This window comes from Lontra canadensis, unplaced genomic scaffold, assembly GCF_010015895.1.
Source record: "Lontra canadensis isolate GAN:19392208 unplaced genomic scaffold, GSC_riverotter_1.0 scaffold27, whole genome shotgun sequence".
Lineage (NCBI taxonomy): Eukaryota > Metazoa > Chordata > Mammalia > Carnivora > Mustelidae > Lontra > Lontra canadensis.
Genome location: NW_022631021.1, coordinates 11261446 through 11280979, shown reverse-complemented (window position 1 = coordinate 11280979; position 19534 = coordinate 11261446). Strand labels below are relative to the sequence as shown.

Here is a 19534-nt window from a genome sequence, read left to right as displayed (position 1 = left end):
TAAAAATAATAATTATACTATATAAATAATACTTTATCTTATTGAACTATTTCTTTTTTTTTTTTTAAGATTTTATTTATTTATTTGTTAGAGAGAGAGAGAGCACAGGCAGACAGAGTGGTAGGCGGAGGCAGAGGGAGAAGCAGGCTCCCCGCCAAGCAAGGAGCCAGATGTGGGACTCAATCCCAGGACACTGGGATCATGACCTGAGCCGAAGGCTTAGGTCTTCTGAGACTTAATCAACTGAGCCATCCAGGTGTCCCTTATTGAACTACTTCTATTTTATAGCAATTAAATTATATACTGAGTTGGGTTTCACTTTCTTAAACCAAAAGGAAAATGACTGAACACATTTGAATGATCTTATATATTACTGAAAACTTAATAATAGGAAAATATAAAATAAAAATATTTATAATTGTTAAACTTCATGTATAGGAACTGAGAAATTATTTTTCCTTTTGACTATCATGAGTTTTACTATCATAAAGTATGTAATATACATACAACATGTATTTTAGTTATATATATAACATAACTCAACATTGATAGACTACATATCCTATTCCATGTTAGAATGGAAATAGGGGCACCTGGGTAGCACAGTGGGTTAAAGCCTCTCCTTCAGTTCAGGTCCTGATCCCAGGATCCTGGGATCGAGCACCACGTCGGGCTCTCTGCTCAGCAGGGAGCCTGCTTCCCTTCCTCTCTCTCTGCCTGCCTTGCTGCCTACTTGTGATTTCTGTCTGTCAAATAAATAAATAAAATCTTTAAAAAAAAGAATGGAAATAAAGAAAAATACAGAAGAACGGTGACACATGTGAAATCTTAAAACAGAATCTTATATTATTGTTAGATTAACTTAAGGATCTTTTGGAGTTTTATATTTCTGTTATGATGGAGATGCTAGCTTGGTCCTGGTGGTTCTATAAAAATGAATTAAATTTAGCATTCATAATTAGCTTTATGCTAAACAATTAGTGACTCAAGTTTTCAAACCTATCTCAAAGTTTTTCTTCTGACAGGTTATACTACTGATTAATGAAAATTCATAAGAAATGTCTTTGAAAATATGTTAAACTTTAACAGTTTTTGAAACATTCCACAATAGCTTTTGAATTTATTATTCCTATTTTTTCTCTTATTTGTTTGAAGAAACCTGTATGAATATTACCTTTTATAAAAATGAGATACTTCAATAAATGAAAAATAAATAAGGATTATGTTGTTAAAAATAAAATTATCTTTTAAGAGTGCTGAATAAACAACAAAGAGATGACTAACTTCCCAGAATATTTTACATAAATTCAATATAAAAACCTGTAAAGAATGGTTAAAGAAAAAACAGAAATGTTAATTTCCTAAAGTCATCTTCATTCTTCCAGTGTTATTGCACTAACTCTGACTCAATAACAATAAAACTATTTAAAGTATTCTTCTCAGAATCATTAAGAAGTATTGATTACCAAATCTTTTCCAAACTCTTTCTACTCTTTGGCCCAGTACATAACTGTTACTACTTCATCTTTTCTGGGGAGTCTTTCTTGGTAAGCCAAATATTTTCCTTTCTAAGTGCTTTTAATATTACATCTCTATTGTGAAATGATCCCTTTATTAGGCATTTCTATATTTTCTAACTGGTCGTGTTTATTAAGTATATATTCAGAACCTCATCACTGTGTCAGACACTGAGCCAAGGATGAGGGATACAAAAGTGAAGTGAAAATCAGTCAAGGGGAACTTCCTAACTATCAGAGAAGTCAGAGACTAAAGGAATAACACGAAGGAATGTTAACTGATAATTCATGATAAATCCTACAAAGAGAAATTTCATGAAAATCTGAAGGACTTGTCCTTGTCTGGGAAACAGGGGGATAGGACTTAGAATTTCATACTATTTTATGATGTTTCATTGTCTGGTAATTCTCATTTTAGATGAATATACTTTGCCTCCTGAGTTTTATGCCACCAGAACTTAGGAAAGAACAACGTAATATACTAGTTTTTATTCATTACTTTCAATCTAGGCGCATAGAAAATGTGATTGATAGTTTACTAACATGAATGCAGACTAAGATCATTACTGTGGATGAATTACTGTAATAATCTACTGTGACATGACAAGTTTCTGGAGTTGTATCTTTAAAAATGTCATAAAAACAAAGTATATTTCTTTACTAGAATAACCTAATCAGGCTTCACTTTATTTAGAACAATGATAATAGCAAATAAAACAAGCCTAGAGAGACCATAGAAGGAAGAAAAAAGATTTATATTTTAGAAATTTTAACACATTTTTTCATTGTTTGAATAAGTAGCCTACATTTTCATTTTGCAATGGACCCCACAAGTTATTTAGTTGACCCACCATAGCCACAAATAATCAAATAGTCTTTTCCACCCTTTGAGTAGAAAGGGTTAGTCATGCAGCAGTCATTTCTGAGATATCTCAATAACTTTATAATAATTATAATTGGGTTTTGAAAACTAAATCTATTTATTCAAAATAAGAAATTGAAACTATGCTGTGATACCATTTCTTAGAGAATCTCTTAATGTAGATATTTAAAATCTAAACAAGAAACAAGTTCAAAATTAAGGGCAATGTTGGGGCACCTGGGTGGCTCAGTGGGTTAAGCTTCTGCCTTTGGCTCAGGTCATGATTTCAGGGTCCTGGGATTGAGCCCCACATCGGGCTCTCTGCTAAGTGGGGAGCCTGCTTCCCCCTCTCTCTCTGCCTGCCTCTCTGCCTACTTGTGATCTCTCTCTCTGTGTTAAATAAATAAATAAAATCTTAAAAAAAAAAAAAAAAGGTAAGGGCAATGGTATATATTTCAACCAAAGAAGATAGATCACAATCTTATGGGTTGAAATATAGATTTTCCAAAAAAGATGAAAGATGAACATGATTATCATGACCAAATATAAAAATAAAATTCTATGGTGATAATAAATACTGTATTATTGTCAGAGAGTTGTGACTAGGCATCTTAATTGCTGACAGTATCTGATGGATTACACATCTACTAAAGTATTCAATATTATTTTCTTCATGTCCTAGTTGAACCTATTGTTCTTTACCAGATGGTTCCATCCAGAACCATTACTTTTCTATAACCGGAAGAATACACAATTTGTTCTCTAACAGAAATCCTTGATTGCCACCCTGAATAACATTTAAAAATTTACTATTTCTCAAAAATATTCTATAAGGACCTTAAAACAATACCATCATTCCTCCAAGTTCTCAGGAATTCCAAACTACAGTTTACCATAATTTTTAGTGTCCTAGACTAACTCCATTAACTCCATTAATGCTTCATCATCCATTTTGTGGTGGGGGAAATAGAAAAAATGTTTATCTTAGGAAAAGAAAATAATTGAAAATGAAATGTTTTTAATCTTATTTCATGTTAACACTTGCAGAAAGGTGTCACTACTTACTTCTTTACTGAGCAGTTACCATTTTATATTGAGCAGTGAAAACTATGAAACTATTAAAAAGTAAATACAATAAAATACACAAAGCTACTGACATTAAAATAAATCTATGTGAAAATACATTTACAAGCAATTCCAATGAATTTTCTAAGTCTTGCATTATTGTATTGCCCCTACAAAATTTACACTAAATGTTAGACTATATTTTCAACTTTCAATTTTCAACTTTCCTCCAATATTGGGCTGCCTTCTAAGATTTATTTGTTGCTCTGGAATGAGAGAAAGGAGATTCAAAAATGACCCTGGTTGAATTTCCCTCCAGTCAAGTAAGACAGAAGTTAAAGAAAGTTTAGGCTGAAGCTTAATAAAGAAATATGATATACATGAATTTATTGTGTAAGACTATTATGTGTCCTGAAAATTTGTTTCAATCATTTGCATTCTTTACACATATAAATCTGTAATTTATTTGGTACCTCAGTAGAGCCTATAAAATGATAGGGTAATTTTTTAAATATGACGTATGTAAGTGAAAAGACATAAAATCAATCAGGACCAACCTAAAATGCATTTGATTGTATTATAGCTGACCAAACCATATAGTTGGATAATTATACAAGCAAAAATCTTTGACAAATTTCAATATAAGTTTTCTTGGTTCTGTGCATTCTTGGTTCTGTGAGTTTTTGTTTTTTAGAGTTTTAATATATTTACATCTAGATATTTAATATATTTAATCTTCAATTTAACACATAGTATATATATGTCATTCTTAACTACGGATATTTTAGGAAGCTCTCATCACCAGATAACACCAAATGATCTATTCTTCTTGTTCCAATGCTTTTAAAAGAAATTATGGTTACTTTATAATAAAGGGATTTTCATATCAGGAGATCGAAGTCATGTAGCTATTTGTAGAAAATATGAGTGTTATCTATTCATTGTTTCAAATAGCAAAAGCATTCTAGATTACTTGATTCTTTTATCTGGGTATTTTATCTGGAGATAATATCTCTACCTATCTGGAAATAAGGGCTAAAGTACATGGAACCCTAACAGAGACTGAAAATAATTGAAGAGTCATTTTCACTAAAAAACAAAATAAAACAAAGCATATTTGAAACTGAAAAGAAAGGCAAAAGATACCAAAATATTACTTCTGTTTAGCTGAAATATGTCTCATCATATTTTAATTACTGTTACATCGCTCTAACAAATAGAAAATGCTATCAAATCATTTTCTATTTCTACCATAAGACACTTTTACAATGCATAGATGACTATCTTTGTTAAGTTTTGACATATGTTTATGTCTTTATTGACTGAAAATGTGGATGGGAAGTGTTAACTGGTAGTCTTTGATGAAATTGAACTATGATAAAGAATCTTATTTTCTAACATTTAGAAAACTAAAACAGATATTTTACCATTCAGTGAGTTTTGGAAACAGCAAAATCTCAAGTATATCATCTGGTAGCATCATTAAATCATTTTTCCAGTTTGGCAAAGAAATCAGGAAATGAGCTGAAAACCACTAGGGCCACAAACTACTAATCTATAATTTAAAATTTCCAGTTAAAAGAGATTTAAATCCCCAACTGGATAAGGCTTAGAGAAATAGATGCTATTTGTATTGAGCTTCTTATCAGATACCAGATCTCCAGTGGCCACATTCAAGTGACACAATCAAGGCATCTCATCATCTGCTCAATGTTGGGTTATTTTAGATATTGCTAGGATAGCTCTCTAGTGTTTATAGCCAATGTAGTACCTGGAGAAGAGTTTCACTGACTGTACAGAAGTAGATTAAAAGTTAAATAATCTTCCAGGTACATTAATATAATTAGGTATTATAATAAATAATTTATTAAAGCTTAAACTAAAAAGAAGGCAGTAACTGGCGAATGAATATCTATAAAAATTCATACATATAATATATTCAGAGTAAAAGTAATGCTATTTTTAGAATACACATAACTTGAATAGTTCTGGTTGTTGCAAGAAGAAATGAAATATGATTGAGATATCTTTATCTCAAAGTATTTTTTTAAATGAAAAAGGGGGAAAAGAATGGGCAATTATTTTAATCATCCAAATTAAAAAAAAAACCTATTTGACTGCAAGTTGTATACTAGAAAGCCTTTAAACAATATTTCTGGGTATAGTGGAAAGACTTCTGCACAGACTATCAAATTGTTAGGAATAGATATGTTTTAATTTTAAAACTCAGAAGAGATATGGGCAAATTTCTATCACAGCTTTCTTATTCCTGTAAAATCAAATTCTCATATACAATAAAAGGGAAAACAAAGTGCCATGCACTCTACTTTCTTTTTTGTCTTTATGGGAAAACAAAATATTCTCATATTTGAAAACAGATTCACATAGTTTTTAAAAAAGAAAATTGTTTTATTCTTTCTTTTGAAATTTCTCCAGTTAATTTTAGTTTTCCAAAAAATTCAGGAAAATTTCTCTAAGCATCACAATGGCTGTTCTGAGAGACATGTGATGAAAAGGCAGACTATTAGTAAACTAATAGGGAAGTAGGGATTTAAAAAGTAGGTAAATATATATCAACATACACACATCAACTATTTATAAGCCTAATGGGGGAATAGAGATTTTCACTTTGTCAAGCAATAATTGTTGTTTAGTTAAGATAAAATTCATATAACATAAAATTAACCATTTTGAAGTGTCCATTGAAGTAACATTTAGTACATTCATAATGTGGTACAAAGACCACCTCTACCAAGTTCCAAAACATTGTCATCACCCCCAAAGAATATCCTGTATCCATTAGGCAGATACTTTAGCAACAATATTTTAAAACTTATTAGCTCCTGGTATACAGAAAATTTGGATCACTACCTTAAAAAAAAATCAGGAGAGGGAAATTTCATATGGTTCTTGAAACATGAGGATTCTACATGGACAGATTCTTCTACTCACAGTACTTTCAATTTTAGTGCAAATACATATTGTGAACACTTTGCTTTATATGGGATACAATTCAAAAACAGCTCAAAGTGGGGTAGAATCTAATTTAATTTCTTTAACTCAAAGTACAGAAGTATCCATCTGATCATTTCATTCCATTTCATTCCAAGTGTCACACACATCCTTACACAGCCTTTAAGGGGTAGCCTCACTAGGTTGCAGTGGACCCCATAGGATATATAGAGTAGGAGCCACTGGTGTGCAAGACGAAAACATTAGAATTCTCATACTTTTAAATTTTTATTTGGAGTATGTTTTCAAATGTTTATGATAAAATAGTACAATAGTATATCTATGGTTGTTTTGTTTTGTTTTGTTTTACAGCTATTTATTTGAGAGGGAGAGAGAGAGAGTGAGAGGGAGAGGCAGATGGAGAAGGAGAGAGAAACTCTAAGCAGACCCAGGGCTCCATGTGGGCTTGAGCTCATGACTGGGAGATCATGACCTGAGCTAGCACCAAGAGTCAGAGGTTTAACTCATTGTGCCACCCAGGCACTGCCATCTATATGGTTTTTAAACAAACAACTGTTGGCAGAATATGCTTAAATAAATTGGCACTATTAGGTTTCCAGTATCCATCCTGCTGTTTCCATAGCTCCTTCTTAAGTATTTTGAGTCAGTTCTGCTCCAAGATCCATTCTTAGCAATCTTCTGTCCAGACTGTATATAAGCTAATGTGCTTCCTATATGCATAAAGTAAGTTTGTCAGCTCATCCCTCATCAGTCACCCCAATTCTTTATATCTTCCTGCAGGGTTGTCTGATGCCCTTTGGCATTGTAGTATGATTCACCTGCACTTTTGCAAATTGTAATAGGTTGGAAAATTTGATTATTTCAATTTGCTGTGGCTGATTAATTCTGCCATGGTCTATATCTGCTCTTGGAAACAGGAGAACTCAGCAGATTACTGGCTGCTAAGAGCTTTCTTGCCTGGAGCTGTCTTCCTCAAAGCAACAGATTGGGAAGCATAATTTTTCTCTCTCTGCAACTGTCTGCAGGCCACCAATCTTAACTATCCTCCAGGTAAAGCTATAGTTAAAGTAACACTCATTTAGCTTAGGGTTTTTTTTTTTTTTTTTGGGGGTTTTTTTTTTTTTTTTGCAGCTAAATTGTATTGTGAGATACTTACAAAGCAAAGAAACATTTTCATGGTAGCTTTTGTTCTTGAGCCACATATTATATTTAAAGGCATGTAATTCACTAGGGAAATACACTAAACATAATTATAAATACACACAATACATTTCAGAGATGTTGGCATGCCAGCTACTTCAAGTTGGAAAATTTGAGTACTCAGAAATACTGAAAAGTGTCAGGTATCTGTCAGTTACCTTGGTTATAGTGCTTATCTGTGTCTATTTTGTGGGTGGAGGGGAAAACAGGAATGGAAAATGATGGTAAATAGACAATGTCTGTTCATTGTTTACCATTGTTGTACTAGTTTTAAATCTCTAAACATTCTATTCTTTCTTTTTGAATCATCTAGAGTCTAGTAGATTAGCCCTTGACTATGAACTGCCATATCTGGTGGGTCATGTTGTTCTGCCAATTCTTTCTTAATAAAAACACTTACCAATTCTTATTCCTCTCCCTGAATATTCACAGTCTACAAATTGGCCATTGTAATTAAATATTACCTATACTCCAGATACCTAAACTTCCCAAAAGACTCATTTATCATGGTGCTCCACAAAAAGAAGGGTATATGTGAATCCTGTGGGGCCAGAGAAGATAGAGGTTAAGGAAACACCAGTGAATCTGAAGCTTCCAGATGTTTTAATTACCCAAGTGGGTATGGGAATACTAGCATGTATCATGCAACATCTTTATTCTCTAAAGGTTCAAGTTAGGAATTTAGAAAATTATTACTTCCATAATTTATATGGAATCCTATATGCCAGAGATTTTATTAGCATGTATCTTTAACCTTAACAGATTATTTCAATTTTCTTACCAAGATGAAACCTACAACTACAGACATATTTTTTTAAATGTAACAGACTATGAATGTAGACTGCTCACCTTTTGTTCAACTACCTGTAAAGTATTTCCAATATCCAACTTATTTTTCAACATTTCCTTAGCAATTCAGGGTCTCTTCTGGTTCCACACAAATTTTAGGATTGTTTGTTCCAGCTATCTGAAAAATGCCAGTGGAATTTTGATCGGGATGGCACTGAAAGTATAGATTGCTCTAGGCAGTACAGACATTTCAACAATGGTTATTTTTCTGGTCCATGAGCATGGAATGCTCTTCCATCTTTTTGTGTCTTCTTCAATTTCTTTCATGAATGTTCTGTAGTTCTTTGAGTACAGATCCTTTACCTCTTTGGTTAGGTTTATTCCCAGGTATCTTATGGTTCTTGGTGCTATAGTAAATGGAATCGATTCTCTAATTTCCCTTTCTCTATTTTAAAAATTCATTAGAAGCCTCATTGTCTTCTAAGAGTAAAGAATATGGAGTTTGGAGATAATTTACTTTTTTATCCTCTTTTTTTAAGAGTCTAATTAGGACCCCTGTGTTCCAGCCATAGTTAAGTGAAAAATAACTAGAACTAACATTTGAAAGCTTACTACAGGTCAACGCTATATAACATAGGTCACATACTTGCACCCTTAGTTCTTATGATCGTAAGAAATAGTTTCACTACTACTATGGATGTGGTACCTCAATGGTCATTCTAAAAATATTTCAACAAGTCTACCTGAATAAAAAGAATAAATGAAAAAGTTTCAAAATCAGACTCTATATTCTGTTAAGCAAATATACCATCAAAAACTGGAAAGCAGATCTGAAGTACCATCTGGTCTTTGGTGCCCCAAATAGTTAGTGTGTTACAGGAAGATCCTATGAGGATAGTCAGGTTATAGTCAAACCTTCTTCAGGCTGCCTCCTTCCTTTATATGTTGCATGAAGCTTGTATTTAAGCCTTCCTGAAAATACTGTAAACTACCTCATACTTTATACACAATCACTTTCTATTTACACTAAGTTTGACTTTACTGTCTATAAAGAATAATATTAAAACAAATGTAGTTTATAAATGAGGTAATTGAGGCTAGAAGAAATTAAATGACTTGCGCAAGCTCATATGACTAATCAGTTAGTCAGGCAGAGCCAGGAACCTAGTTTGTCTGCTTTGTAGTGCACGACTCTAGCCACTATGCTTTTGTACGTTTTTTTCCTTCTTTCACACACATTTTGACTTTTGATATTTGAATAAATGATGGAGTTTAGTAGGAGTAAAGTCTGGTACTTAATGCATCATAAAAATATTTTAATATTGCTGATAATAGAATGAGTCAACAGAGTCATTTATATTTTCTAAAGATGTTATATAATTATATTCTATTATGTTATTTGGGATTACTTTGATTGTGGAAAAAGTTGGTTTTTGGTTTACTTTGGAAAACTCCACTTTCTGTATGAACATGATATTTATTCCAAAAAGTCACCAAAAGGACTTAACATCTTCTTACCTGGCTATCATTTTCAAAGCTATATTTTACAAAGATTTTGCTGAAAGCTAAATATATAATTAAACAGACAGCGAAAAAGGTACTAAAACTGTTATGTCAGCTTATTTCTTAGATTTCATATGATAAATTTTGAGATTCATCTAGTGGCTCTAGATCCAAGAAGTAATACAAATACTGAACCGAAGAGTAAACAAGGCATAAATAAAGATAAAACTATGACTTTGAGTTTAGAGGACTAGTGAAAGTAGAAGCTAACAGCTAAATGGTAGTAGAAGTAGTGGTAGTAGTAGTAGCAGTAGAAATAGCTAAATGGCAAATAATATTTTTTTCACCATAATGCATTTCATCCGAAGAAAGCTACATTAGACAGAAAATAAAATAGAAGAGCCAGGGTTATTCACTTGGAAGTTATCTGCATTACGATGGATATATTCACTTACTTATAAATGGCAATTTAGAATAAAGCATGTCATAAAAGGAATTTAAGGTTATTTCATATGTCTACATAAATACATATTTATATATAATTGCATTTCATAGCTATAACATTTGTAAGTGTTACAATAGTACATTCAAACAAATCAAGATAATATTTTCCCTGAAACTTTTTCCATTTGAAATTCTTCTCTAGCAAACTAGTAAACAAAGATTATTTTCCACCCAAAACAAATAGATGGTATAGAATTTAGTGTACCATAATAGAGTCATAAACTGATCCCCATATTCTTTGGGTATTAAACATTTATTATTTGTCCCTTTAGTTGAAAATTTGGTTCCAAAGTTTGTTTCAGAATTAAATTCTATCTAGTTATTCCAAATTCAATTGACTTTTAGATTTGATTTATGACAGCATTTAAAATCCTCAGCAGCGCCAAAACATTCCTTTCCATTTAATGATATGCTTGTAGGCATCTACTGTTTTTCAATCTGAGACTTTAATTTGAACAAAGACTTTGCTTTTTAGTCATTAGATGCATATAAAATATGAATGGGGAATAGGAACATAGCAGAATTCATGCTGAAATGTTTCATAGCCTGTTTACAAATACCTTAGATCTAAGAATATTTCCACAAATTTAAGATGTATTAATTTAGCAAAAACATTTACAAAATTGTTAAAATAATACATGTAAGTTTTTAAAAACCATTCATGCTTGTAGGGACAAGGACATTTGTACTTCATCAACTTGTCTTTATTTTTAGTTGAAAACAGAGCCATTTTAAAATTGGAGCATTACTGTAGTGTTGTGTGGTTCATGTCTTACTTGTGAAACCACCACAAGCAGGGCCCTTCTACTCAGCACAGAACAAATTTTCCTGGGTAGAGTTCACAGTAACAGATAGGAACTTTTATCTTATCATGCATCATATATAGTTGTAGGGGTGGGGGAGAAGCATCCTAAAAAACCACTCAAGAAACAGATAATTGAAAATAACTACAAAAATCAAAGTTAGTATATTTTCTGAATTTAAAAATTATAAATCTATAGTGTTTTTTGTACATACATGGCATTTCTTTATGCAGTTGTTCAGGAAGAAGAGAAATTTTAATGTAGTCACTTTGATATTAGGGCAATTTATACCTTTCTTTAAGACTTGGTAGATGAAGCCTTACCAACAAATATACATACACTAGGTTATTATCTGATTTATAAAATACAAAATTCTTACAATAACATGGAAACCCCCATATAACCTGTTCTCAACCTACTCTCCATCCTTATATCCTACTATTCACATTTTTAACTGAGGACAAAAATTCCATTTTCCAAGAAGACCTATCCTACATGCCTGATTCTCTCTGTTGGTTAGGAATGTGCTCCTGCATGATCTCTCTGTAGACAAGTCCTACTGTGCCTTGAAAAATCATCCCTGTCAACTGCTCCTCTTAGGACAACAAGCTAATAATTCTCTTCTCTGCTCCCTGACATCTTGTTCAGACTTCCATTGCAACACTTAACTGCACTGCCTTTTAATTATCTTTTATTTCATCTTTCTTTCCCAAAAGCCTGATTATTGGAATTTTGGAATATTGGATATTTTGGTGTCATAACCATACTATAACATCTCGTATTATTTTAGAATGTATACAGCCCTTCCACAGACAATTTTATCCCAATCTGCTAAATGAGAGAGAGAGAGAACATTATGATGCCTTATAGAATCAGTAACTAAATGGGTTTCATATCTTTGGACTCCAACTGTTCTGTTCTTTTTCCTATTTTGCAACAACTTTTGCAGTAGATTAATTTCTTAAAAGGTTAATTATAAATATATCTCATTATCAAACAGTTTTTTAGTGGGAGTCAATCCTGTATGTTATTCTTTGTCTCAGTGGTCCATTGATAGGGTACCTGGGGAAAGCCCTCTTTGGGAAGGCTGGACATCTGTATTTGCTTCATTGGCCACTAGGCTCTTCCCTAAATAAGTTGAAACTTTGGCATTTTAGATTAAAAGCAGACTAACACAACTTGATTATAATGCAAGGCAAATGCTAATATCAAAATATGAGTATGGTTAGATATTTATAGTAAACTAAAGAAAAAAAAAATTGTTGTGTTACCAGTAATTGGGCAGCTTGACACCTGAGTGTTTGGTATCTTTTGATTAAAACAATAACAAAAGAAAGAATCTATGACTCTCTTCCTTGAGTAGTAACCCCAAGAAACAGAATTTGCACCCAGTTCATCCTATTATTATTGTGCTGGCAATAAACCCCTGAGGGAGTTTTATTTTTCTCTGACTTGAGGACACAGACCCAGTTTTTCTGTTCCTTGCAATGCAAGGTGCACAATACTCTTACTAGAATGGATTACAGCTGTGACACAATACACCTTTCTTGGCCCAGATTTCTTTTCCTTCTTCTACATTGCAGGAGAAAAACAGGAGATGCAGCTAGGTCTACTTTTGTTTTAGTAGATGGTCTTGTTTTGGGGACAAAAGTAATCAATTTGAAGGGAAAAAAATAATACTCTTACATTACTTACCACAGTAGAAAATTAGTTTTTATTTGTGTAATGAGACAGGTAGCTATTAAGAGATAGAAGATATTTGGCTAGATAATCTTTGTTCCAATTTTTTTTGACCCATCATTGATCACTGTACAGAGATCATTTCACAGATTCAGTGCCACAATGACCTACTTATCACCACTTGCTTTAGTCTACTTTCATGTAGCCCAACTAATAAGTTATTTTTATGCATTTATAAATCTAATTTTGTCTATATAATTTTACCTAAAGGCAATTCTCTTGTCATTTCACCTACTGTTAAAGTGAAAATAGTGTGCTTGTATAAAGTGAATTGAAATGTATAACAGAAGTCATCCTATTTTTGGAAAGAAATAATATAACACTGATAATTTAATTCCATTTCTACTATCTCACTTCAAAATATAATCAGTTACATTGCAAGGGCAGAATAAATTAGTAATTGAGAGATTAAAAAGGAACTAGAACTTCTAAATATATTTCACAGGTAAAGAGAGAACTATATTTAAAATAAAAATAAGGGAGTTTGTGATTATCTAATAGTCTACAAAGGATTGAGATGGAGAACTCACTTCTTCTGAGTTATTTTTAATAATAGCAATAAGGATGAAATATTGACAATTAGAAAAGAGTAAACCTTCAAGAGTAAAATTTTTGAAATTAAACTAATGGAACACTTCATAAAATGTGTAGTATAGCCTCTGTAAGGTACTAGATGTTACTACCACGGATAATGTCCATGGGTAATAGTGCTAAAATAAGGCAAATGAAAACACTTCCCTATAACATTTAAACCTTGTATAATATTGAAGCCAAAAATATCTTCAGCACAGAAATGTACATTGAACTTTGCTATACTAATCCTGCATTTGTGTGGCCTTGATGAAAGTACCAAGGAGATGATGCGTAAAAATATTCTACACTGTCAGAATACTGAGAGTCCAGACTCTCTGAGCAAGGATAATTTGGTACTGAGCACAGTTCCTCCAGTCCTCTCACTCTAAATGGTTATAGGCTTTCTATCTTTCCACATTAGCACCTGTACTCTTCTACTTTTCTCTTCAATCTCAACATGCCACACACACTGGCCTCCTTGATGTTCCAGGCTGGTGAGGATTTTGAGATATTTTCTTTGTATGTAGGGTGGCCAACCATCCAGGTTAGCTTAGATGTTCCCAGCTTTAGCACTGAATATTCTCTCTGAGAGCTCCGTCAGTACTGAGCAAACCAGGATGGTTGTTCACCCTACTTGCATGCTCTCTATAACGTAGCTTCCTGCTTAAGGCTGTTTGAAAGCAGTAATGGCATCAGGGCAGATGAAGGCAGAAAGGGAGAGAGAGTTCAATGGAAGCAATTTATACACTCTTGTTCTCCTCAGGTGGGTGTGAGGTATGAAATGAACCAAAAATATTTCCTATGGCTATAGCAAAGGAAGCTTACAACTTTGTTCTGGTGTCTCCTGCCACAGGCTATGGACTCATCAAAGGGACCCAGAAGAAAGAAGCTATTGTGTGGAAACAGTCTTGAATCTCAATGGATCAACATTGCCTTTAATTGGGGCTTGTAGTTGGAGGTGATGAGCACTTCAAGGGCATAGTGCATTTACAGGGCCAAAAGGACCCCAAGAATGGATGCTTAAGTAGGAACTCTGTGAAGTCAGAGGCTGAAATTCAAGACAACCAATGAGATAAAACATGTCAAAAGGGGCTGATGGTACCAATGAGGAATAGTGGGCACCTCAGAATCAGCCATCCTCTCCAACTCTTTGATGTGACTTGCTGGGAGAAGTAACAGGGAGGGAGGAAAATAAGCATGCTTTTTGAAAACATTTTGCCTAAAAAGACTGTTTTAAGTGGGAAATAAAGGACTAAACATTTTCATGTCCCATTTTCCTGCCATCAGTGGATCTGGAGATTTCTTAACTCTACTTGAATTTAGTTAGAGTGTTCTGCATAAGTGAGTTGAGACCATCAAATATAAAGCCATTACAATCTTGTCTAGGATGTTGGAAGCTCAAGGCTCAGAAGAGATTCATATGGAGCAGAGAGGGATAGAGACGCTTACTTTCTCAATGAAATGTAGAGAATCAACCCGTCTGAAGGTCAGCCACAAATTCTGATTATCACTGAGAACTTATTTATAACTCTGCTTGTCCTAGGAAACAGACTTATTTTCTCTACATTTGTTTCTCCATATTTAAACAGGAATAACAACAAAACAACAACAATGATAATAATACCTATATCCTCACAGGTATTTTTTTGAGGATTATCAGAAACAATATATGTTTGTGGTATATAGTAAGTGCTCAAACAACAAAAAATAGCTATTGATGTTATTATTAGTATTACTTTAATTTCTTTAAGAGCTTAAAAGCAACTAGGAAAAGTAAACACAGATAAAGCATCCTATATATGCCTGATATTTCAATTTCTCCCATTTATGATATAATCTGTCAAGTAGCATTAATATGAAAATGTAAAATAATATTTTGTTAGGGTGATTGATGAAAAAAAATTAAGAAATTAATGAATTCCCTCATTCAGCAAGTTTCAGAAGGTAAAGGCTAACTTGTTTTTGCAACATACACACATTAGGGACCCTGTTCACTGATTACCCACACATTCATCTGCAAGAGTCTGAGCTAAAATCATTTGGCCCCTGAAAACCCATTAGTTGGAGCTAACATCAGCGGCTTATAAAGTTTCTCTAAAGGGCAACATGCGAAGGCTATGTTATGAAATTGGGTCTGTTTCTGCTGTCTTTGTTGAGACTAAGACATGATTAATTTCTCCAAAAGATGCATCCTCTCTTTTCATTATTTTTCTTTCTGTTTCTCCATACAGAGAGAAGCAGATATATGCACACATGTGGCTCCTAAGGTAAATATGCATGTATTTTCATATATTTGAGATGTGTATACACACACACATACATATATACCACTTTCTTTAGATATAAAATTGTTTAAAGTTTATTTGGTACTTTGAGTCCTCTACTTTTCAAGAGTGACTACACCTTATACACCACTGCTTTACTATCTTGAAAGAAAACGTGCATTTATAGTGTATTGATTTCAGTAAGTATATCTATGGTCTACTTTAGATTTGATTTGTTCCAGTTTTGAAATGAATTTATTTTCCAAAATTATCAATAGAGTATCACAATTAAAATAAATTCCTATAGAATAATATTAATAAGATTACTAAAAATAACTTACTATAAAATCCAACTTTAAAAGGGATTACAAACACAGTATGAAACAGAAAAGAGATCGCTTGCCACAGTTATTCATAAAACAAATCATCTGTGTTTCTTTTATATTGAAAAAAATATATCTGATTTAATGTTGCAAATTACCATTTTATTTTAAAGAAATGAAGCTGGACCTTAAAGAAATATCTTTGTAAGTACACTCAAATTTAATAAATTCTGAGAATATTTAGCACCAAAACTTCATTTGTCCTTTATTGAGCTGTTGGTTCTATTTTCAAATAATTAAGACCCAGAAAAAAAATAGCTAGGCTATGGAAAATTTTTGAAATAGTAATTTCTTATAAAAATTTTTTTATTACCTTTTTTTTTAAAGTTTCCAATCAGATTCAGTTAGTTAACATGCTGTGTACTATTAGTTTCAGGTGTACAATATTGTGTGTGTACAGTATCATCTAGTGCTCATCCCAACAAGTGCACTTCTTAATCCCTATCTGTTTACCCAACTCCCCACCCATCTCCCCACTGGGAAACCTCAGTTTGTTACCTACAGTTGCGAGTCTATAACCAAGAAGCCAAGTTTCTTGGTTTACCTCTCTCTCTCTCTTTTTACCCTTTGCGCCTTTGTTTTGTTTCTTAAGTTCCACATATGAATGAAATCATATGGCATTTGTCATTCTCTTACTGACTTATTTCACTTAGCTAATAGTCTCTAGCTCCATCCATATCATTGCAAATGTCAAGATTTCATTCCTTTTTTACGAATGAGTAATATTCCATTGTAACTATACGCCATATCTTTCTCATCCATTTATCCTTCAATGGACACTTCACCTGTTTCCATAATTTGGCTATTGCAGATAATGTCGCTGTAAACATTGAGTGCATGTATTCCTTCAAAGCAGTATTTTTGTATTCTTAGGGTAAATACTTGGTAGTACTATTACTGGGTCATAGGGTAGATCAGGGTAGATCTATTTTTAACTTTTCAAAGAATCTCCATACTGTTTTCCAGAGTGATTCCAGCAGTTTGCAATCCCACCAACAGTGCAACATCCTCGCCAACACTTGTTGTTTCTTGTGTCATTGATTTTAGCCATTCTGACAGGTGTGAGGTGGTATATCATTGTAGTTTGACTTTTACCTCTCTGATGATGAGTAATGTTGAGCATCTTTTCATGTGTCTGTTAGCCACCTGTATGTCTTCTTTGGAAAAAATGTTTATTCATGTCTTCTACCCATTTCTTAACTGGATTATTTGTTTTTTTGGGGGGGGTGTGGAGTTTGATAACACTTTACAAATTTTGGATACTAAGTCTTTATCCAATATGTCATTTGCAAATGTCTTCTCCCATTCTGTAGGCTGCATTTTAGTTTTGATTGTTCCCTTTGCTGTGTAGAAACTTTTTATTTTGATGAAGTCCCAATAGTTTATTTTTTGCTTTTGTTTCCCTTGCTTCAGGAGGCATATCTATAAAGTTGCTATGGCCAATGACAAAAAGGTGATTTTCTGTGTAGGATTTTTGTGGTTTCAGGTCTCACATTAGGTCTCCAATGCATTTTTAATTTATTTTTATGTACGGTATATTAAAGTGGTCCAGTTTCATTCTTTTGCATGTGGCTATCCAGTTTTCCCAACACTATTTGTTGAAGAGACTGTCTTTTTTTTCCATTGGATATTTTTTTCTGCTTTGTTGAAGATTAATTGACCGTATAGTCATGGGTTCATTTCTGGGTTTTCTATTCTATTCCATGATTCTATGAGACTATTTTACCTTTTAAGTAATATAAATATAATCTAGTACCAAATCAAACATTCTGTAATAGTAGAAGGTAAGAGGTAAAAGCTTCTATTACCTGCTCTTCAATCTTAGAACCTTAGGGTACCATGAGGTTTTGCTTATATTTTCTTCCCTCTCTTTCTCCCTCCCTCTATATTTCCCTTTGTCCCTCCCTCCCTTCCTTCCTTTTCAATGAAAAAATATCTTAAAAATATTCATTGGGCTTTTCCTATCAGTACTTTCACACTTGCCCTTCTACTGAAAAACACATTTGAGAACATTTCACAGATAAAATCAAATATATTTATTATTTTCTGCTCTAATAAGTTCTTACTACATAATCCTTTGAATGGAATTTGAGTATTTTATTATTTTGAAATAGAAAGTAATTTAGATTATTCTCACTTTAAGAAAATGGCTGAGTCAGGCAAAGGAAGACTTGATTCCCAGGGAAAAGAGATTATGTGTTCAGTTAGGTAAGGGAATGTAAAAAGAAGTCAAATATTTATTTTAAATCTACAGATCCCTCAAAGGTATGAAAAGAAATGGAAGAAAATTTTAAAATTATATATGGATATATATAGTTATATATATAATAGTTAACTATATATTTGTATATAGGTATATATATGTAACTATATATATGTAGTTATATATATATGTGCATATATCAGAGATACACTATATGTTCATATAAGCTGCAAATAATTCTTAAACTTAAATCACATAAAGGTAAAATGTATTATTCTATGGATAAAGTATCAATTAAATGTTGTATCTCCATTATTAAGATGAAATAAAGATTAACATAGAAGAAAGAAGAAATAGAATAGCAATGCACCAAACTATTATGCTTGATTATTATATTTTCATATAATCTCAAAAATATATTTTTTCAATATGAATACCTCAGAACATAGAGTAGAATATTATTTTAAAATATTTTGCTATCTGTTTACATTAAGTCTAAAAAAAAGTTTTTTTAAAGATTTTATTTATTTATTTGAGAGAGAGGGAGAATGAGAGAGAGCATGAACAGGGGGAGGGGCAGAGGGAGAAGCAGACCCCCTGCTGAGCAGGGAGCCCCATGATGTGGGACTTAATCCAGGGACTCCAGGATCATGACCTGAGCTGAAGGCAGTTGCTCAACCAAGTGAGCCACCCAGGCACCCCTAAAAAAATGTTTCTTAAACATAAAGGCAATTTCAAAAATTTCATATTTTTAAAAATAGAATATATAAAAAAGATGATGGTGGTGATAATGATTTTTAATAATGCCTTCATGTATATATTTAGCAAAAGGGATATCCACATGCAATAGGCAGAGGTGGGAAAACTGAATTATATTTTATAAGGAATTTAGAATGGTTGAAATGGAGCCTGATGGTATGGTTTAGTCCTTTTGAAAGGTCATTTACCTGTTTGATCTTTGTAGAAAATTGCTGGCAAGGAATTCTTTATACAGGGATCACCAGTGTGAACCATTTCCCTTAAGTGTGTCCTTGGTCATATCAGAAAGTTTTATTATAACTTCAGGGCAGTTCTCTGATAAATTGATAAGGATGTCTTTAAATGAATATGCAACCATAAAATATGCCCTTTAGTGATTAAGTTCAGGAGTAAAAC

At 32.7% G+C, this 19534-nt stretch overlaps 1 protein-coding gene across 1 annotated transcript in view; it reads right to left on the bottom strand.

The window, feature by feature from the left end:
* Positions 1-19534, bottom strand: part of EYS (eyes shut homolog) — a 1652140-nt gene that overhangs the window by 944609 nt on the left and 687997 nt on the right.